Raw genomic sequence first — 23,403 nt, 5'->3', positions numbered from 1 at the left:
TGTGAAGGCTTCTCTAGACAGAAACAAGATTTACAAAATTCACCCAAGCCCTCCGAAAGTTTCCATTGCATGTTTAATGTAGATACATGCTTAACCGGTAGGTATCTGTTACAATCTGTCTTCAGCAGCCAATGCTTGTCGTAAGAGGCAACTAACGGTATCGCTAACTTGGGTGATGCATGTCAGTCACTGGATTGTCTGGCCCAGACTCGATTACAGACCACCCTCATACTGCTGGAGTGTGGCGTTAAACAACAAACAAACAAACATAAATGTGGTTAATAACAATTGATAAGTGATGAGGATGAGTTAAATGACTACTCTTTCTAATCAGTTTAATTATTCGTGTTTTGCAATCTGTCACTATTCTGTTAGCTGCACAATTTACATATGGACCTACCACAGAGCATCACACACGAACTACTTGTAAAAGTGCATAATTGAATACATTATCATGTCTCTAGATGGCGCACATGTATCTAACAGTCCCTTTTGTGAACGTCCTATATAGCTCAGCTGGTTGACCTTTTCTTGACCTTCGATGCGCCAAATGCATAAATTCAATAACATCTTGCCTCTTGAAACACGTACGTACGTTGGGGCACGGGAGACCCAGTCGTCTAAGGCGCGGCGATTCGCTGTGCAGAGTTGCGTCCCTTGGGCACGCCAGAAACCTATGATTGTGGGTTCGAATCCCGGTTCGCCCCGATTATGTTTCTATGTTTGTCAGCACCATACCCGTGCTCGTGGGTTTCACCGAAGTGGTAAACGTCTGAGACCTGCATCACTTCGGGCTTTCCTCCCACATTAAGCTGACACGACGTGATATAACTGGAATACTGTTAAAAGCGGCGTTAAACCCAACTCACTCACTCACTCACGTAGGTACGTTGATTCATCGCTCCGAAACCTCAAACTTCAAACGGTGTTGGGTTAATTTGAGTTCAAATTTAGATTCAGCTTTCTGCAAGATTCAGTTATGGCGGTACAAAACGTTAAACAGGTGACCTTGCCTCGATGTTAAAAATAGTTAGACATAAAAATATACCAAGGAACAATGTATGTTTACCAGACTGTTTATGTCATGTTTTCAGATCAAACAGCCATTACTAAGTACAGTTAGGCATTTATATACATCAAAACATAATAATGTTTTTACCAAATTACTTTTTCTCGTGTTTCGCAGATGCAATTATGTTATTTTTTGTACAAATCAGACAACCATTACTAAGTTTAGTTACAGATTTAATTACATCAAAACATAAATATATGTTTTGCCATATTACTTTTGGACGTGTGCCACAAAAACAATCATCCATTACGAAGCATGGACGGTTAGCGTCGCTGACCGGGAGCACAATGGTGTCCTCCAATAGGCCAACATTGTCCACAATGATAAACTATTGATATTGGATCATAAACACAGTGTTTCCGGGCGTTTGGGTTTCATGTGCGGATTATTACAACTGATTTATCACTTGATAAAGCCTTTGCTTCATATAAATGTCTTTGCATCGTGTCTTATTGTCTCTGCTTCGAGTTAATGCTTTTCTTTCATGGAAGCGTAGTCGATGTCTGGCGCTGGAGGCGAGGGGCAAATTATATGAAGTGCGTCTCCTCCGGGGGGCTCTGGACAACAGATATGCATGGATGTCTATTGATATTCGATAAAGTCCGACCTTAACTGGGGAAATAACACACGACAGGAGACATGGTACGACGAACTGGTTGCCATCGCCTGTGTCACTACATATACATGTTCCTGTACACGTATAACTGAATAGAATTAGGTTAATGGATTCAAGTATTTTAATTGACCATTGATTCTTACAAATCCCATTATTTCACGTGAAAGTTTCAAAATGCACTTGCGATTGTAAAAGGGTATGTAACTGTAGAATTCAGACGTGTGTTTAATTGGAAGTTTAAGGTGACGTAACTTCGGAACTCGTCACTACCACGACAGTAATTACAAACGAATGTCTTGAAGTCAATTTACATTTATTGATATACAGGCTTTTCAGTGCTATGTGAGGCTTCTGGAATTGAGAGTAGATGACTGTCATTTCCGTTGTCGATTAATTCCGCGTTTACTGGAGTTGGCGAATTGGTTAATGGGATCGTGTTCATTTAGCAAACCATACCACACAAAAATTGAATCTGGACCGATTTATATCACGCGAATAAGACGACTATCGATTACACTACCCCAACGTCCAGTCAGTGTCGACATTCTGCTTGTCTATATTAAGATGGCATTTCTTGTTACAAAGGACGATATGGCTGGATAGCATTTCTAGTTACAAAGGACGATATGGCTAGACAGCATTTCTAGTTACAAAGGACGATATGGCTAGATAACATTCTAGTTACAAAGGACGATATGGCTAGATAGCATTTCTAGTTACAAAGGACAATATGGCTAGATAGCATTTCTAGTTACAAAGGATGATATGGCTAGATCGTATTTCTAGTTACAAAGGACAATATGACTAGATAGCATTTCTAGTTACAAATGACAATATGGCTAGATAGTATTTCTAGTTACAAAGGACAGTATGGCTAGAGAGCATTACTAGTTACCAAGGACGATATGACGAGATAGCATTTCTAGTTACAAAGGACAATATGGCTAGAAAGCATTTCTAGTTACAAAGGGCAGTATGGCTAGATAGCATTCTAGTTACAAAGGACGATATGGCTAGATAGCATTTCTAGTTACAAAGGACAATATGGCTAGATAGCATTTCTAGTTACAAAGGATGATATGGCTAGATCGTATTTCTAGTTACAAAGGACAATATGACTAGATAGCATTTCTAGTTACAAATGACAATATGGCTAGATAGTATTTCTAGTTACAAAGGACAGTATGGCTAGAGAGCATTACTAGTTACCAAGGACGATATGACGAGATAGCATTTCTAGCTGCAAAGGACAATATAGCTCGATAGCATTACTAGTTACAAAGGACGATATGGCGAGATAGCATTTCTAGTTACAGATAAAGGGAGATATTGTTAGATAGCATTTATTGCTGCAAACAACAGTGCTAAATAGTTTTGCTAAATTGTCTATCAAATCCTGTTTATTTCGGTGCTTAGGCAATCGGACGGCGCACAATAAAGTATATCATAATCATTTATACATGAGAGTAGTGCACATTCAAAATAAATAGCTTACATTATTAAGCAGTGACAAGTGATGATAATGAATGCCCATAGCCGAGGCTTACACATTTGTTTAATCGTGATTTACAAATTGAGTTTACAGTTTAATAGCTTTGAATATTTAACAATATTTGAGCCATTTCCAAAGATGGGCAGATACAATAACACGTTATGAATATATCCTTTACATTTAAAAATAAAATGTTCATCCTCGATGTATTTGTTTTTACATACATCATTTGGTCGTACAAAATCTCTGCTTACATTTATTACATCGCAATGGTAGAGCTTATAGACTTTACAGTAAACTACGTTTACAACGAACACGCGCATTACGAACTGACCGATATAGCCAACTTATTTTTTATTCCCGGCCACTTGCTGAATATATGCTTATAACGAACTGCGGTTATTACGATCTAAACTTGGTGGTCCCTTTGAGGTCGTTACAACCGTAGTTAACTGTATATCTTCTGATATCTTTTATATGAATGTTAGCCATTAATAGTTAATATCTAAAAGTCACTTAATATGTATATGATGCACGAAATGTGGTGAATTCCTAACCTTTCCAAACACGTGTTGATTATTACAACCCACTAGACTCAAAAAATGAAAATAAAGTGTTTAACATTACCTCCGTCTTGATTAAACCTGACATCCCCAAAACAATCTAAACATAACAAATGAATGCTTTAAATAATGACCAGTTATGGCTTTCTGCCGCGTCTAACTTTTTCATCAGTAAAAAACATTGTTTTGGATGACGACCCTCAGGCATTTTCAATAATAATAATAATAATAATGATGGTGATAATGATGATGATGATGATGATGATGATGATGCTGGTGGTGATGATGATGATGATGATGATAATGATAATAATTATAATAAGTTACACATTATAAGTTACACATTTAAAAAAATAAGCAAAATATATGCCTGTTCTCCAAGATTCAGATAAAATAGCATGACTTGAAACAAGTTGTGCAAATTGTCCATACAACGGTGATACACTGTATATGGTTTTCAGCAGTAAGCGCATTTTTGCATTTTGTAGCCTATTTTTGTACCATTAATTAATTAAATATGCCTACGTCCCAAGTAATCAGCTGAAACCTACGTTTTATGGTACAGTAAGCTACGTTTATAACGAACACGCTTATAACGAACTGACGGATATAACGAACTTACTTTTTTGTCCCGACTAACTGCTGTATTATTCTGTATATATGCTTATAACGAACTACGGTTATAACGAACTAAAATTAGTGGTCCCTTTGAGTTCGTTATAACCGTAGTTTACTGTAGTACAGGTACTTACGAAGCTATCATTGTACCACTGCAACATCTGTATCTAAACTGGGGTACAAAGGAAAGTATACCAAGTTTGTTTTTTATGTAATTGAAAATTGAAAGAACTGTTGTTAAATTTGATTATGTCTGTTTGACCATCACTCATTCCTGCAACAGTTTCTAAAAAGTCATTCGTGGCTGGGTAATTTCGTGTAAACATAAATTGGTTCAATGAAGACTGGGGTAAGAAATGTATTTGACACCACACGACCCCTGTAATGTTTGAAATTTAGTAAAGTTATAAATTTTCAAAGCTAAGATTAATAAGATACATACCTATCAGCAATGTGTATTATGCGATTTTCTTTAATTTAACGACGTAGAAGTAGTCTTTGAATTCTGACTAAACGCCAGCACAATTCATGTTTTGGATATAGTATCGCTAACTTAGGATATTTTTAATTAAAAATCAAACATATGACATACTCCATGGCCACGTACACAGCCTTTTCAGTGCCTAAACGTGTTTGTAATAGAAGGCAAAAAAGATGAATTTGTCGTTTGAAAAAAGTATCTGAGTGCTTTTCCAAACATCACAATACTCGTGCTGGCGTGGTAATTATATAATACACTGTACGAGTTACCAGGTATGATGAGGCAATTGGTTGTCCGTTATAAGAAGAGGCTGTTGCCATCGGAAATCTACCGAGTTATCCAAAGTTCGAGACAAGCGGAGTATCTGCATTAGAACATATTGCAAATTCATCGAGACCATAACGGTACATATATTAACTCTTTAATATGCGACGGTCACTAATGGATGGAGCGTCATCCCAGTGAGCGAAAACACGTTAAAAGATGGCACTTGTTGTTACCCTGTCTGGCGCTTGGCATTAAAGTGTTGAATACTTATGTCATTGAAAAATGTTACTTGAGCAAGGGCAAGTATGACTAACATTCTTACTCCCGGATAAATGAAGGACTGGTCGGCTCGGACCTGGTCTGAGTAGGGTATCCATGTTAAACTGCAGTATCTTGGTACTGCTTAGTACTAGCACAAACAAACAGGCATCAGTCTGGACTAGTACAAGCAGCCACAGTGCAATGATCTTAAACGCGACGTTAAACCCTATTTCAGCCAACTTCTAAAATACGCGAACCAAGTGTAAAATGTTTGTACATATTAAATTTTAATAGATGTATAGTGAAAGGTTTTGTGTCACACAATGTTTTCTTTTGAAAATTCTATATATGAAAATTCTCTGAAACATGACCGTAGTTGGTAATTAATCGAGACCTTCAACTGACTAATATCGTTTGTATAATTAAACACAACGTGGGATAATAAGGAAGTAATACGATATATGAATTGCCGTCAGTGTGCAATCGGTAACAGCTACTACATATACAGTGAAACTTTGTCAGTCAGGACACTCGTTAATCTGGACATTCAGTGTCCGGATTAACGGGGTTCGAGGTTAACGAAAGACAAGGACGCAAGACGGCGGTAGTGGCACATAGCAACACCAAGATGAGAATAGCGGTATTACTGGTAGCACCTTGCTCCGGATTAGCAGCTAATTCCGCTAATCGCTTACATTCGAGTTGGATAGTTCCTTTCAGGATTGGAAATACATCTTTGATTCGTTTAATCATGATGACTGAATGCACAGACGCCACATTAACCCGTGTTGAAGACACAATACACGATCTGCTAGTTCAGTGTCAATACTAGGCAGAAATAGACACATTGAAATTAAACGTGTTCAGTTGGCATAAAATGATTTCTCTCTCTCTCTCTCTCTCTCTCTCTTTCTCTCTCTCTATATATGTGTGTGTGTGTGCGTGTGCGTGTGTGTGTGTGTGCGTGTGTGTGTGTGTGTGTGTGTGTGTGTGTGTGTAATGTAACATCGTAGGTGACTTTTGGACAATCGTGTTAACCAAAGTCCGAAACAAGCCTTGGGTCGATGTTAGACCATAGTAGCGATCTCTTACATAAGGACTCTTCCATCATTTTGTACGAGTTATTGGATTTAGACTATTTTATCATCAGATACAGCATTGTATACTGTTAGAATGGGCAGGTTACACAATTCACAATAAAAACCCTTTCAGTCGAGCTCAGTCGGCATATCACTGAAGACGATAAACTTCATGTTCTGCCGGAATCCCTCTTTAATATAACCTTGCTTGATTCCTCTTTAGTCGAACTCGTGTCTACGCCTGTATCGAACATGTACATTCGGACGAGATACATCCTATTTTCAGTTCCATGAAATAAAATCCACCACATAAAAAGTGAACGTTCAAACAGTCATTTGTTTCTCAGACTATCAGAACTTTTAACAGACACGAATCACATATAAAACACCTTAGTAAATACACATTGCAAGGCATCATGTATCAAGTCTTATAACATTCATAAATATGCAACAATTATATTTAATACACGCATTTTAGAACAAATGTCAATGCCATGTCAATTTGAACACACCAATCTGACAAATATATGATGGCCACCCGAGCACATGACGGAATAATCCTGCAGTGCTTCCTCGGACCCCATCGGGCCTCATCAACAAGATGTGTCTGCTGAATGTCAACTTGACAACAGAGACATACATCTCGACTGCCAAACATGATGCTAAAGGAAGCCATGCACCCTACAGAGGGATATATTAGAAATGGTCAAAACCTACCAGGTAGCAAGGTATCCCAATGTGTTAAGTCCCTGACGGTAAAGCTGCCGTGCTGGCAGGAAGGCAGGCAGTAGGCAATGGCGGGCAACCCAGCTCGCAGCTTAAATCCAGCACCGACTATCGATCTACACATGATGTCAGCCCCACAAGCCAACGCCGTGATGCCAAGCTATACCGTCGCGTGCTGTATTGATTCTGTTGCTATGGAGACACGCGGAAGCTCGAGATTTTATGATGACTTGCGCAGTTTCGTGCCGGGTGGAAGGCAAGGTTACTAGAGAAGATACCCCGATAACGCATCTACCCGTTTTATGAATATTTTAAAACCCTTTTAGTCATTTTTATATGCTGTTTGGTCGTGATGGAGTTATTACATCAGACTTAGCGTGTGGGCAGAGTAGATAGATTCGATCTTTGGATACGTTTATACATGATTCGTGATGCTAATATATGTGGATATTTCAGTGTTATTTACCGTTTCCCCGAGGCTGACATTTATATATAATGAATGCATCACTATATAACTTGGTTTGGTTGTGTTCCAAATGAAGATGATAACATTTTGTAATGGGTGTTCACGTTGGAATTGATCCCGGCGTGTATCGCTAATGCACGTATAATGTGATAGTTACGTTTTCCATTACGAACACATCATGGTCATTGCTGGTGAGAGTGTCATGAGTGAGTGAGTGAGTGAGTTGGGTTTAACGCCTCTTTTTACAGTATTCGTTGCACCCACGTTGCTAGGACTGTCCAGTCTATGTTCCAGAGCCCAATGTAAGTCAGGTGGGGTATCGTATGAGTGAGTGAGTGAGTGAGTGAGTGAGTGAGTTGGGTTAACACCGCTTTTAACAGTATTCCAGTTATATCGCGTGTCAGCTTATTGTGGGAGGAAAGCCCGAAGTGATGCAGGTCTCAGACGTTTACCACTTCGGTGAAACCAACGAGCACGGGTATGGTGCTGACAAACCTAGAAACATAATTGGGGCGAACCCACAATCATAGGTTTCTGGCGTGCCCAAGGGACGCAAATCTGCACAGCGAATCGCGGCGCCTTAGACGAGTGGGCCACCCGTGCCCCCGGTGAGAGTGTCGATATACTTGATAACAGACAGACAGACAGACAGACAGGCGGACGGGAGGACAGACATTGAATACAAATGTTATGTAGCGTGAGCTCAATGTTGGAGGAAAGCCCGAAGTGATGCGGGTGAGGATGAAACCCACGGGGATGGTGCTGACAAACCCTGATCATAAAGACGAACCAAGATAATACTGATTATAATAATTGATTATCTGCAGAAGTATTAAACTATATCGTGTTGTCTCACATGCAACCTGATAACAATATTCTTTAATTTTTGGAACTCGATGTTTGTGGGCACATGCAGGTACACCATGGGGACACAATACATTGTATGTTTGACTTCCGTGTAGCTATGGCAATACTGTGTGGGCCACAATGTTGTACGTAAAGCGGAGTTTCCTGATAATTGCACGTATAAAGAGGTTTACTCAGGGTTGTCAACAAAGCAAGGTTTCCACAAGATTGCCCACAAGAATGTTTAGCCAGTCTGCAAGTTCTTGATCACGTTCATCAGGTTTGTCCATTTTCTAAACGTTCCTGACCAGCGTAATTCCTTCTCCACTGATGGGTGAGGTGAAATGGGGTTTAACGCGTCCAAGATTATTGCACTTGTATAGCGACGTGCATGTACGTGTGTGTGTGGCTGCTTGTACTAGTTCGGACTGATGCCGATTTATAGTGCTAGCTCACTGAGAGCCGCAGTTTAACATGAATATCCCACTCAGACACAGTGTACTGACACCGAGTCGACCAGTCCTTGTTTTAGCCCCTTAATGCCGAGCGCCAGACAGGGTAACAACAAGTACCAATTTTTAACCTCTTTTGGTATGACGCGGCCGGGGATCGAACCCCGGACCTTCCGCTCTCCGGGCGGACGCTCTACCACTAGACCACGGAGGCGGTCCCACTGATGGGATAAGGCAGGGTGACACAGTGCATTACCTTTGTTTGCTTAAACAAAATAACAGTTCCGGGCAAAAGACAGTATAAACTAGAAAATTGAATTTGACTAAACAATTACAAACGTACACACACGTTACCAGACTGAAATCAGTCGCCGAAAGGGCCAAAACACCACTGTGTTTCCGGTATCAAATACATCACCAACGATTAACCATTTCTTGTTTGTTTCATTTCGGCGATCATCAAACTTGGGTGTATCATTTGCCCGACAGTTGATGCGAGGCTCAAAACCTATCTGTCATTCCTTGTATTCCACACCCAGTGAGATGGTATCTTTGAGACACACTGATTGAATTCTTAAAAAGTTTTCTTCCCTTGGCAAAATCGTCCATTCCAGCTTTATCCCTGCTTTCCCAAATGCAGGGAAGTCGACCATGTTGTCCTTATCCCTGGTAGCTTTCTGTACTGGACATAATGATGAAGTACAAAATGATGAAGTACGCACATGATGATTTCATCCGCTTACGTGATGGGCGTTGTTGGCTGTGACCTTTCGTTACAAGACCCTTGCGCTAATATAGGAGTGAGTGAGTGGGTATGGTTTTACGCCGCTTTTAGCAATATTCCCGCAAAATCACGGCGGGGGACACCAGAAATAGGCTTAAAGCTTTGTACCCATGTCGGGAATCGAACCCGTGAATTCGGCGTGACGAATGAACGCTTTAACAACAAGGCTACCCGACGACCCCGCTAATATAGGAGGAGATATGAACTTTCACATGGAATTCTTTGCCTAAAATTTCTCTCTTGACCTACAAAAACGATACACTGTTTCAGTGTAAGTACCCGGTGAACTCTCTCCACTTTAACAAATGTCCGGATTAACGAATCATGTGCAGTAAGCAATGTCCATATGTCAGAATGTCCGGATTAAGAAGGTCCGCACTAAAGGTGTTTCACTGTGAAACAAAGAAGACAGAACTAATGTACGCACACACGTGTAAATGATGGAGGACAAACACATACCCGTTCACCCAGGGACCCGTGAAGATTCCGGGGTAGAATAGGTCTTCAGCAACCCATGCTAGCCGTAAAAGGTGACTATGCTTGTTGTAAAAGGCGACTAACGGGATCGGGTGGTCAGGCTCGCTGACTTGGTTGATGCATGTCATCGATCCCAATGGCGTGGATCGATGCTTATGACATTAATCACTGGATTGTCTGGTCAAGACTCGATTATTTACAGACCGCCGTCATATAGCTGGAATATTGCTGAGTGCGGCGTAAAACAACAAACCAACCAACCAACCGTTCACCCAGGAGGGTGCTTGTTCGCATGAACATGCTTAATGATTTGTTTGTTGTTTGTTTGTTTGTTTGTTTGTTGTTTAACGCCGTACTCAGCAATATTTTTGCTATACGACGGTGGTATGTAAATAATCAAGTCTGGACCAGACAATCCAGTGTTTGACATCATGAGCATCGATCTACGCATTTGGGAGACGATGACATGCATCAACCAAGTCAGCGAGCCTGACCACCCGATACCGTTAGTCGCCTCTAACGACAAGCATGGGTTGCTGAAGACCTATTCTAATCCGGATGTTCACGGGTTTCGTGGTTAGTGATCGTGAACAGATTCACTACGGATTTTCTATTCAGTTACCGCTGAGTATGCTCAGAGTATTCAAATCAAGGATAATTACATTACCATAACAAAGCCTCATCGAGATCACGCGGTGAAATCATTAATACCCGTGTCCTCTTGGTCACGACTAGCCGCATATAGACACTTAGACATTCTATGTACCACGATGTGGCTCTATGTACCACGATGTGGCTCTGTGTACCACGATGTGGCTCTATGTACCACGGTGTGGCTCTATGTACCACGGTGTGGCTCTATGTACCACGATGTGGCTCTATGTACCACGATGTGGCTCTATGTACCACGGTGTGGCTCTATGTACCCCGATGTGGCTCTATGTACCACGGTGTGGCTCTATGTACCACGATGTGGCTCTATGTACCACGGTGTGGCTCTATGTACCACGATGTGGCTCTATGTACCACGATGTGGCTCTGTGTACCACGATGTGGCTCTGTGTGCCACGATGTGGCTCTATGTACCACGGTGTGGCTCTATGTACCACGATGTGGCTCTATGTACCACGGTGTGGCTCTATGTACCACGATGTGGCTCTATGTACCACGGTGTGGCTCTATGTACCACGATGTGGCTCTATGTACCACGGTGTGGCTCTATGTATCACGATGTGGCTCTATGTACCACGGTGTGGCTCTATGTACCACGATGTGGCTCTATGTACCACGGTGTGGCTCTATGTACCACGATGTGGCTCTATGTACCACGGTGTGGCTCTATGTACCACGATGTGGCTCTATGTACCACGGTGTGGCTCTATGTACCACGATGTGGCTCTATGTACCACGATGTGGCTCTATGTACCACGATATGGCTCTATGTACCACGATGTGGCTCTATGTACCACGATATGGCTCTATGTACCACGATGTGGCTCTATGTACCACGATGTGGCTCTATGTACCACGGTGTGGCTCTATGTACCACGATGTGGCTCTATGTACCACGATGTGGCTCTGTGTACCACGATGTGGCTCTGTGTACCACGATGTGGCTCTGTGTACCACGATGTGTCTACCTGAGCCACATGAGGCAAGCATACGCTGGTGACATCATGTCGACAGAGTTCCTGGAAGCGATGGCCTGGAGTGACTAGATGCCAGGAAAGGACCACTTCACATACCACCTAACATGACCGAGTTCCAGATATACTACATTACTACAGGGGTTATCAGTGTTTCCAGATTCGAGTCAGAGCTATAGATAACCTTTTGGATATTTTGGGTATTTAATCCCCAAATACCCACACATTTAAGAGGGTATTCAATTTTTCCCCCACCTGTTTCTTGACATTTGGGCATTTGATTTAAAACCTGTTTCGTAACCATCCCTGTAAATCACTTAAAACTAAGTGAATAGTGGTATACCCGTCTGTGTCTGCTTCAGCTCCCTCTCCGGGAAGCCATTTTTTGTTTACAAAACCTAGCATTGTCAGAAAGGTGATATTGTTTTAATTACCAATCAGCAATTAATTAAGGTGCAGCATGTACATTGACTTGGCACGATATTCTTTTCAATGTAGCACCTATCAGAATGTTTGTCGCAGAAGCTTTTCCGAATGTTACTGTCGGTATGTGAATTTGGCGTTCGGCTGATACACACAATTATTTTATCTAAATTGTAATGTACGCAATCGTTTTGTCTAATAGTTGTAATATATGCATTAATTTTTTTTGAAAAGCGTATATATAGTTTTTGCTTCATATTTGATACGCTAGGATTTGATTTGTCTGCGTATTTCAGTGTATTCAATGCGTATTTTACGCAAATACGCAGCTTATCTCGAGCTGTGGAGATAATTCTGACTGGTTGTTTGGAGATGTACGAATCGGATGCGATTTGGGCTTATTTTTATAATAAACAAAAAGTAAACATATACACGTTGTTGTCTCCGGACTTTCGCTAGGGCGTTTTCTTGCGCAGTATCCCTATCAGGAATTGAGTGGTATTGTTCAGTCCTCCACAGCTAAATACACTCAGGACCCGTTGTATCGTCTTTTTGGGCGATAGATTAAACCTGTATGTAACGTAAATTACCTTCTTCTAATTCACCACAGTCTTATTATGTAATGACCACAAACACCCGGTGTTTAAACATTGCAATACCTTTTGCGGAAATCTTCTAAAACAACCATGAAAGCTCCCATGACTACGTCTGTAAATATTCACATGAAATAAAACTTAACATGCATAATTATTTCTTGAAAGAAAACTTAACATGCATCAATATTTACTTGAAAGAAAACTTAGCATGCATCAATATTTACTTGAGATAAAGCTTAGCATGCATCAGTATTTACTTGAGATAAAGCTTAACATGCATCAATATTTACGTGAAATAAAGCTTAACATGCATCAATATTTACTTGAAATAAAGCTTAGCATGCATCAATATTTACTTGAGATAAAGCTTAACATGCATCAATATTTACTTGAAATAAAGCTTAGCATGCATCAATATTTACTTGAGATAAAGCGGAAATCTTCTAAAACAACCATGGAAGCTCCCATGACTACGTCTGTAAATATTTACATGAAATAAAACTTAACATGCATAATTATTTCTTGAAAGAAAACTTAACATGCATCAATATTTACTTGAAAGAAAACTTAACATGCATCAATATGTACGTGAAATAAAGCTTAACATGCATCAATATTTACTTGAAAGAAAGCTTAGCATGCATCAATATTTACTTGAGATAAAGCTTAACATGCATCAATATTTACTTGAAATAAAGCTTAGCATGCATCAATATTTACGTGAAATAAAGCTTAACATGCATCAATATTTACTTGAAATAAAGCTTAGCATGCATCAATATTTACTTGAAATAAAGCTAAGCATGCATCAATATTTACGTGAAATAAAGCTTAGCATGCATCAATATTTACTTGAAATTAAGCTTAGCATGCATCAATATTTACGTGAAATAAAGCTTAACATGCATTAGCCGCAACATCTCGAAACAACCAGTCAGAAATATTCCCGTCTTGATCATGACATTCAGAATATCTCTATCAATGTTTAGAAATACAAGTGGTACATTTAGTTGGAGTATGTCGGTACTGTTGGAATTACCGGTTCCGTCAGACAGCTCATGATTAGTCTTACAAAGACGTTGCCTCAGTTAATATAATAATTTACGATGAAGGGATAAGGACTACTAATGTATCTGAACTATTTCCGTAGTTTCTTAATGTGGTCGGGAGGGAGGGGGGGGGGGGGGGGGGAGGGAGGAGGGGTATTCAAACCAGCACGGCCACATTTTCTCGTCTTGTAACATTTGATGCCCTATTATTACTGATTCTGAAAGCCTTCCTAATAAATGCAATCATGATTCATCTTTGTCCTCGTATTCAGTATTGGGGAGTATATAGAACACAACAACGAGAAAAAATGAAATAATTTGATCATTTGAGATTCGAGTTGTTTTGAGACCTTCGATGCACATATCTTCTCTTAACAACGTAACATGGGCGGTCGGGTAGCCCAGTGGTTAAACCGTTCGCTCGTCACGCCGAAGACCTGGGTTCGAATCCCGACGTGGGTACAATGTGTGAAGCCCATTTCTGGTGTCCCCCGCCGTGATATTGATGGAATATTGCTAAAAGTGGCGTAAAACCATACTCACTCACTAAATTCGTAACACTTTTCAGTATTCAGCAGTCTTGGACAACAAAACCGTCAGAGACGAATGATTGAGAGACAGAATGATTGAGAGACAGAATGATTGAATGACGGAATGATTACAGCTGAAACGCATGGTGTCCTTTTCGTCTATGAGTGGAGGGGCGGTCGGGTAGCCTAGTGGTTAAAGCGTTCGCTCGTCACACCGAAGACCTGGGTTCGAATCCCGACATGGTTACAATGTGTGAAGCCCATTTCTTGTGTCCCCCGCCGTGATATTGCTGAATTTTTTGTTAAAAGCGCCGTAAAATGAAACTCACTCACTATGAGTGGAGGTGGGGTAACCTAGTCTTTAAAGAGTTTGTTCGTTACGCCAGTGACCCGAGTTCGATTCCCATAATGGGTATAGTGCGGACCATGATCCGTCCCATGAAATTGATGGTGTATTTTCTAAATGCAGCGTTAAACGAGACTGCCAAAGTCAACCTGTGGGGCGGTGGGGTAGCCTAGTGGTTAAAGCGTTCGCTCGTCACGCCGAAAACCAGGGTTCGATTCCCAAAATGTGTAAAATGTGTGAAGACCATTACCGCCGTGGTATTGCCGGAATACTGCTAAAGGCGGCGTAAAACTATACTCACTCAATCACTCACTCATTCAAACTATGTGTGTTATAATGAAATTGCCACCAATACCTTTCTTACGTGTGAATTTATTGTCATCAGACGAACTGGGAACTGAGGCGATGGTTGACGTCATATGATTGACGTCGTAGTTTGTGATCGATTTTGCGAATGTCGTCATTAAACAATACCACTACTGCCATTTCTCTCACGTGGGGGTAGCCAACTTGGTTTGGTGTTTTTCATCTCGTAAAATACTCAGGTTCGACACTTTACTTGTTAAGATTGTGCATGGCGATGGAGAAGGACCCTGTCTACAGGTTCCTAGTAACCCATGTCTTCGTATGACAGGTTCCTAGTACCCCATGTCTTGGTATAACATGTTCCTAGTACCCCATGTCTGGGTATAACATGTTCCTAGTACCCCATGTCTGGGTATAACATGTTCCCTGTACTCCATGTCTTGGTATAACATGTTCCTAGTACCCCATGTCTTGGTATAACATGTTCCTTGTAGCCCATGTCTTGGTATGACAGGTTCCTAGTACCCCATGTCTTGGTATAACATGTTCCTAGTACCCCATGTCTTGGTATATTATTTTCCTTGTACCCCATGTCCTGGTATAACTTGTTCCTAGTACCCCATGTCTTGGTATAACAGGTTCCTAGTACTCCACGTCTTGGTATAACAGGTTCCAAGTACCCCATGTCTTGGTATAACATGTTCCTAGTACCCCATGTCTTGGTATAACATGTTCCTTTTATCCAATGTCTTGGTATGACAGGTTCCTAGGACCCCATGTCTTGGTATAACATGTTCCTTGTACCCCATGTCTTGGTATGGCAGGTTCCTAGTACCCCATGTCTTGGTATAACATGTTCCTTGTACCCAATGTCTTGGTATAACATGTTCCTTGTACCCCATGTCTTGGTATGACATGTTCTTTGTAGCCCATGTCTTGGTATAACATGTTCCTTGTACTCCATGTCTTGGTATAACATGTTCCTAGTACCCCATGTCTTGGTATAACATGTTCTTTGTAGCCCATGTCTTGGTATAACAGGTTCCTAGTACCCAATGTCTTGGTATAACAGGTTCCTTGTAGCCCATGTCTTGGTATAACATGTTCCTTGTACCCCGTGCTTGGTATAACAGGTTCCTTGTACCCAATGTCTTGGTATAACAGGTTCCCTGTACCCCATGTCTTGGTATAACATGTTCCTTGTACCCCATGTCTTGGTATAACATGTTCCTAGTACCCCATGTCTTGGTAAAATAGGTTCCTTGTACCCCATGTCTTGGTATAATAGGTTCCTAGTACCCCATGTCTTGGTATAATAGGTTCCTAGTACCCCATGTCTTGGTATGACAGGTTCCTAGTACCCCATGTCTTGGTATAACAGGCTCCTTTTACCCCATGTCTTGGTATAACATGTTCCTTGTACCCCATGTCTTGGTATAATAGGTTCCTAGTACCCCATGTCTTGGTATAATAGGTTCCTAGTACCCCATGTCTTGGTATAATAGGTTCCTAGTACCCCATGTCTTGGTATAATAGGTTCCAAGTACCCCATGTCTTGGTATAACAGGTTCCTAGTACCCCATGTCTTGGTATAACAGGTTCCTAGTACCTCATGTCTTGGTATGACAGGTTCCTAGTACCCCATGTCTTGGTATAACAGGCTCCCTGTACCCCATGTCTTTGTATAACAGGTTCCCTGTACCCCATGTCTTTGTATAACAGGCTCCCTGTACCCCATGTCTTTGTATAACAGGTTCCTAGTACCCCATGTCTTGGTATAAAAGATTCCCTGTACCCCATGTCTTGGTATAACAGGCTCCCTGTACCCCATGTCTTGGTATAACAGGCTCCCTTTACCCCATGTCTTGGTATAACAGGCTCCCTGTACCCCATGTCTTGGTATAACATGTTCCTTGTACCAAATGTCTTGGTATAACAGGTTCCTAGTACCCCGTGTCTTGGTATAACAGGTTCCTTGTACCCAATGTCTTGGTATAACAGGTTCCTAGTACCCAATGTCTTGGTCTAACATGTTCCTTGTACCCCATGTCTTGGTATAAAAGGTTCCCTGTACCCGATGTCTTGGTATAACAGGCTCCCTTTACCCCATGTCTTGGTATAACAGGTTCCTTGTACCCCACGTCTTGGTATGACAGGCTCCCTGTACCCCATGTCTTGGTATGCCAGGTTCCTTTTATCCAATGTCTTGGTATGACAGGTTCCTAGTACCCCATGTCTTGGTATAACATGTTCCTTGTACCCCATGTCTTGGTATGGCAGGTTCCTAGTACCCCATGTCTTGGTATAACATGTTCCTTGTACCCAATGTCTTGGTATAACATGTTCCTTGTACCCCATGTCTTGGTATAACATGTTCCTAGTACCTCATGTCTTGGTATAACATGTTCCTTGTAGCCCATGTCTTGGTATAAAAGGTTCCTAGTACCCCATGTCTTGGTATAACATGTTCCTTGTACCCAATGTCTTGGTCTAACATGTTCCTAGTACCCCATGTCTTGTTATGACAAGTTCCTAGTACCCCATGTCTTGGTAAAACAGGTTCCTAGTACCCCAAGTCTTGGTATAACAGGTTCCTAGTACCCCATGTCTTGGTATAATAGGTTCCTAGTACCCCATGTCTTGGTATAACATGTTCCTAGTACCCCATGTCTTGGTATAACATGTTCCTTGTACCCCGTGCTTGGTGTAACAGGTTCCTTGTACCCAATGTCTTGGTATAACAGGTTCCCTGTACCCTATGTGTTGGTATAACATGTTCCTTGTACCCCATGTCTTGGTATAACAGGTTCCTAGTACCCCATGTCTTGGTATAATAGGTTCCTAGTACCCCATGTCTTGGTATAATAGGTTCCTAGTACCCCATGTCTTGGTATAATAGGTTCCTAGTACCCCATGTCTTGGTATGACAGGTTCCTAGTACCCCATGTCTTGGTATAACAGGCTCCTTTTACCCAATGTCTTGGTATAACAGGTTCCTAGTATCCCATGTCTTGATATAACAGGTTCCTAGTACCCCATGTCTTGATATAACAGGTTCCTAGTACCCCATGTCTTGGTATAACAGGTTCCTAGTACCCCATGTCTTGGTATAACAGGTTCCTAGTACCCCATGTCTTGGTATGACAGGTTCCTAGTACCCCATGTCTTGGTATGCCAGGTTCCTAGTACCCTATGCCTTGGTATAACATGTTCCTAGTACCCCATGTCTTGGTATGCCATGTTCCTTGTACCCCATGTCTTGGTATAACATGTTCCTAGTACCCTATGCCTTGGTATAATAGGTTCCCAGTAACATGAAGAAGCAGAGGAAACAACACAAGCGTGAGTCGAAACACCTGTTGTTATGGAACTGTCACAAAACAAGTCTTTACATATTCAGAGTATGCCATTTAGTAAAGGAAAACAAACCTTATCGTCTGAAAACTAATTGACGATTCGAAACAAGGGCAATTTAACGTTTATCCAGGTGCTGCGTTGGCCTGGAGACAAAAGTCCTGTGTACGTTGCTGCCGGTATCTTGGTGATTTATCAGAGTCGACACTGAGGAGATCCTGTCATGTCAGGCGCTGTAACCTTCACAGGGCACACACTGATTGATCATCCAAGTCAAGTTACGACAAAGTCTTTACTCTTGATTTTGATGGCTGACATAAATCTTCGCGTGCTTCAGTTCTGTTCTGATAGTGGCCATGTTGCGTGACCTTCAGTGTGGCACACGTTATAAGGTGCATGCTTATATATTGGAGTAAGTGAGTGAGTTGGGTTTTACACCGCTTTCGGTAATAGCCCAGCAATATCAATGCGGGGGACACAACGAAATGGGCTTCACACATTACCCATGTTGGGAATGGAACCCGATCTAATGAGTGACGAACGCAAGCCTCATCCACTGGAATACTCCATCGCCCATCCTTCTAGTCCACGGCAACGTGCAACCTACTCGAAGCTGTTACATGTTATTGTTCGTCTGTTTAACGCCGCACTCAACAGAATTCCAGCTATATGACGGCCGTCTGTAAATAATCGACAATCCAGTGATTGATATCATGAGCATCAATCCACGCAATTGGGACATGATGACAAGCATCTACCGAGTCAGCGAGTCTGACCACCCGATCTCGTTAGTCGCCTCTTACGACAGGGAAAGTCGCCTTTTACGTCAAGCATGGGTTGCTGAAGACCTATTCTACCCCGGATCTTCACTGGTCTAGTCGCCTCTTACGACAAGCATGGATTGCTGAAGACCTATTCTACCCCGGACCAGGTACACCACTGGTTGACATCATGAACAACATAAGCCAGAATATCAACCCCAGAACCTGACACCCGATACACATTATGGGAAGCATGACGTTACTTGGGACTTTCGCTAACCCGGATTCCCAGCAGCAGAAGCTATAATTTTACCACGGAATACAAATTGGATTGTGTTAAATTTAAAAAGTTATTATGCAATACTAACATCACTAATACATGACTAAGATCGTGTTACCACATGGATTGAGATGTCCGTTCTTTTCGAAGTGGATATTTTAACGAGCCGGTCGTGATAGAATGAGAAAATGATGAATATTTGATAGATATGCCGTGAGAACATTCTCGACGCCATAGCGTCCTGAGCACATCCTGACACCCCTGAGATACTCCTGGTGATTATCTATTTCCGTTCACGGAATACGCCTACTCGCATATGTAAAGTATAATGTTTTTCAAAGTCTTTTTTTAATAGCATGTCATCACAATAGAAGCCTATAATTTAACAACTACAATTATTTGTCCACAGAGGCCTAAATGAGAGGCAACACGCGCCTGCATTAACAGGGTATTTGAATACATAATGTCATAGAACACGCGTTTTCTATAGTGAAAGTGATCTAAAATGATTATTAATATCCTTTAAAACAAAGTCACATGAATGTTCGTGTGAATTGGGTCGTGCGCATTCATGCTGTAATCCTCCAGTAGTCGGTGTATTGCAGATAAACCCTCCAATAGTTAACAACTAATGTTCACCCTCCAATAGTTATCAATTAATGTGCACCCTCCAATAGTTTAAACTCCATTACCCGATCATGTCAGTCGAACCGTGTTTGTGAACTTTGATAGACAAAACGTAGAAACGCACCCTCCCAATTAGTTAAGGAACTACGCTCACCATTGGTTTGCATATGCCAGTCGACGTTCGCACGTTTCACTGCAACACATAACCACAATAGTTTGGCAGGCTTTTCTTCTGCAATGAACATGCTGCCGTGATATAACTGAAATTCTGTTTGTAATAAAGGCGCTAAATCCCAAATACACGAACCGTCCTGTATTTGTGTTAACACTATAAAACTACCATGATGTCTGTCCTCTGAGGTAAATGAAACGGAGACACATTAGAAATTAAATTTATTTCAGAAAGACAACGACAAAGTTGCCCCATCTGGTAATACGAGTTTCATGGATTTTTTTGCTGCACTCTCGGCTGTAGTTGTTTCAGTTACTGCGAGAGTTGACGTTTCATCCAGAACCGCTGTAGGTTGGTTGGTTGGTTTGTTGTTTTACGCCGCACTCAGCAATATTCCAGCTATATGACGGCGGTCTGAAAATAATCGAGTCTGGACCAGACGATCCAGTGATTGATATCCTGACAACTCGATCCCGTTAGCCGCCTCTTACGACAAGCATAGTCGCCTTTTACAGCAAGCATGGGTTGCTGAAGACCTATACTACCCCGGATCTTCACAGGTCACCGCTGTAGCTGTCAACATTGCCTCAGCCGATGTAGAGGCAGTGGATGTCAACGTTTTCGAAGTTGAGATAGCAGAACCAGAGGCGGCAGATCCCAAAAGGGCACTAAACCCCAAATACAGGAACCGTCCTGTATTTGTGTTAACACTATAAAACTACCATGATTTCTGACAGAAACAACATTTGCCTGTCTTTTCTAAATGCCAATACCCTGCTTAGCTAATGACTTCATGCGAGCATCCAAGACGTTTCTCATCCCCTTGAAATAAGGAGACTCGTTAACGTTAATCTGGATATCTTCGGCGATAGTATTGCGATGAGGCGATCGCGATCAGTTCATATAACGTATTTCCCCGATATTTTTCGCCCTTTAGGTTTCGTACTTCCACCAAGAAACGCATGAGATTTTTTATTAATATCTGTTTCACGATGCGAAAGAGCAATACTGTCGGGGTTTAACACGACGTCATCACGTAACCCATGGGATTGTCTTTCCTTGACCCGCGCTTGGAAGACGTCGACGGCCTAGCTACTCTTGTTTTCTGTGTTCTGAGAAAAAGCCGAATTACAATTTAGACTTTGAAGATCTTGCTCTGACACAGGCTTGCTAAAAGGTTAGGAATTCCAAATACTATCTGCGTCATCAATGTTATGAGTTGTAACGGGAATTTGTATGGCCTGGGGAATACTTGCTTCTACGTGTTGAGAGAGTTCCACCAAATCTGTATCATTTCCAGACAACTCATCTGATTCCAAGATATCACTTTTACCCACATCAAAATCTGGTACAGCCACGTCAAGTATTTCAATATGAGCATTAATGAGTCTTTCAAAATCTGAGTTAATTGCTGCCTGGTTCGAGCTCGTGTAATGAATTTCATCACGTACAAAGACTGAAAGCTAAATGAGAAATCGCACGTGCTTTTCCGCGCTCATATTAGACGAGACCTCCAATAGTTTTGCTCGAACTTTAGCGCGTTCATGCGCGCAGTTTCAATCGATTCAGCATAAACAAGAACGACCCTCCATTATATATGCACGTGCATATTGGGTGGACATTAGTTTAACATGTATTTTGAATGAGTCTTTGTTTTAAGTTGGATATAGTCCTCAAAGTCACGATTATTTTTGCACGTGGGGCAAGTTCTCGGCCTGACGGCCTCGAACTGACCCCACGTGCAAAAATAATCGTGACTTTTCGGACCATATCCTACACATACATGTACCAACCTGATCGCCTTTGAAGATCCGGGTTTGAATTGGTCTTCAGCAATCCATGCGGGAGGTCAGGCTCGTTGACTTGGTTGATGCATGTCATCGTTTCCCAAATCCGTAGAAAGATGCCTCTCATGATGTCAGTCAGTGTTTTGCCTCGTTATATACAGACCGCCGTTGTGTAGTTGGAATAGTGGCGTTAAACAACAAATAAACAAAACAAGCATGATATCGCATTGCTGTTATACTATACCATTCTTGTATATGAGATCTGAACTCACATACCGAAATAAAGTGAGTGAGTGAGTTGGGTTTAACAGTATTCCAGTTATATCGCGGCGAGTCAGCTTAATGTGGGAGGAAAGCCCGAAGTGATGCAGGTCTCAGACGTTTACCACTTCGGCGAAACCCACGGTGCTGACAAACCTAGAAACCTTATCTAGGCGAACCGGGATTCGAACCCACAATCATAGGTTTCTGGCGTGCCCAAGGGACGCAACTCTGGACAGCGAAACGCGACGCCTTAGACGACTGGGCCACCTGTGCGCCCCGAAACAAAGAATTGAATTGAATATACTATTCAAAAGAAGTGAAGGAACCACGACTTTTTCATATGCTATAGTTAATCTGACTATAGTTAACTTCTCTTCAGTAGTATATGGGTAACGTGTTACATGTACATTTTGTTTGTCATTCAAGAAAAGTGAAAATTAAATGTTCATGTTGTGTTCATTGTAAGGAGGACCACCTCCGTGGTCTAGTGGTAGAGCGTCCGCCCGGAGAGCGGAAGGTCCTGGGTTCGATCCCAGGCCGCGTCATACCAAAAGACGTTAAAAGATGGTACTTGTTGTTACCCTGTCTGGCGCTCGGAATTAAGGGGCCAAAACAAGGACTGGTCGGCTCGGAGTCAGTATACTGTGTCTGAGTTGGGTATTCATGTTAAATTGCGCCATGGTATCTCAGTTGGCTAGCACTATAAATCGGCATCAGTCCGGACTAGTACAAGCAGCCACACACACACCCGTACATGCATCTCGCTATATAAGTGGAATAATCTTGGACGCGACGTTAAACCCCATTTCACCTCACCTCATTGTAAGGAATGAGTGAGTTGAATTTTACGCCGCTTTGAACAGTATTCCACGGCGTGTCAGCTTAATGTGGTAGGAAAGCTCGAAGTGATGCAGGTCTCAGACGTTTACGGCTTTGATGAAACCAAGAGGTATGGTACTGGCACGCCTAGAAATATTATCAGAGCGGACCGCGATAGAAACCAACAATCATGGGTTTCTGGCGTGCCCGGGAGACGAGTATTAATTGTAAGCGTGTTTTCTG

At 41.7% G+C, this 23,403-nt stretch overlaps 1 protein-coding gene across 3 annotated transcripts in view; it reads right to left on the bottom strand.

The window, feature by feature from the left end:
* LOC124145953 overlaps positions 1-7,313 on the bottom strand; it is a 68,530-nt gene extending 61,217 nt beyond the window's left edge. The window contains exon 1 of one of the 3 annotated variants that reach the window (XM_046515941.2): positions 7,167-7,313. The gene's annotated coding sequence lies outside the window, so the exon portion shown is untranslated. The remainder of the gene's footprint in view (positions 1-7,166) is intronic. The other 2 variants (XM_046515942.2, XM_048390790.1) reach the window with 2 other exon arrangements.
* Between the last annotated feature and the right edge of the window lie 16,090 nt (positions 7,314-23,403).

Source organism: Haliotis rufescens, unplaced genomic scaffold (genome assembly GCF_023055435.1).
Source record: "Haliotis rufescens isolate VD_foot unplaced genomic scaffold, xgHalRufe1.0.p SCAF_9, whole genome shotgun sequence".
NCBI classification, from domain to species: Eukaryota; Metazoa; Mollusca; class Gastropoda; order Lepetellida; family Haliotidae; genus Haliotis; species Haliotis rufescens.
Note: the sequence above shows the minus strand (reverse complement) of the source record. Positions and strands in the feature narration are given on the sequence as shown.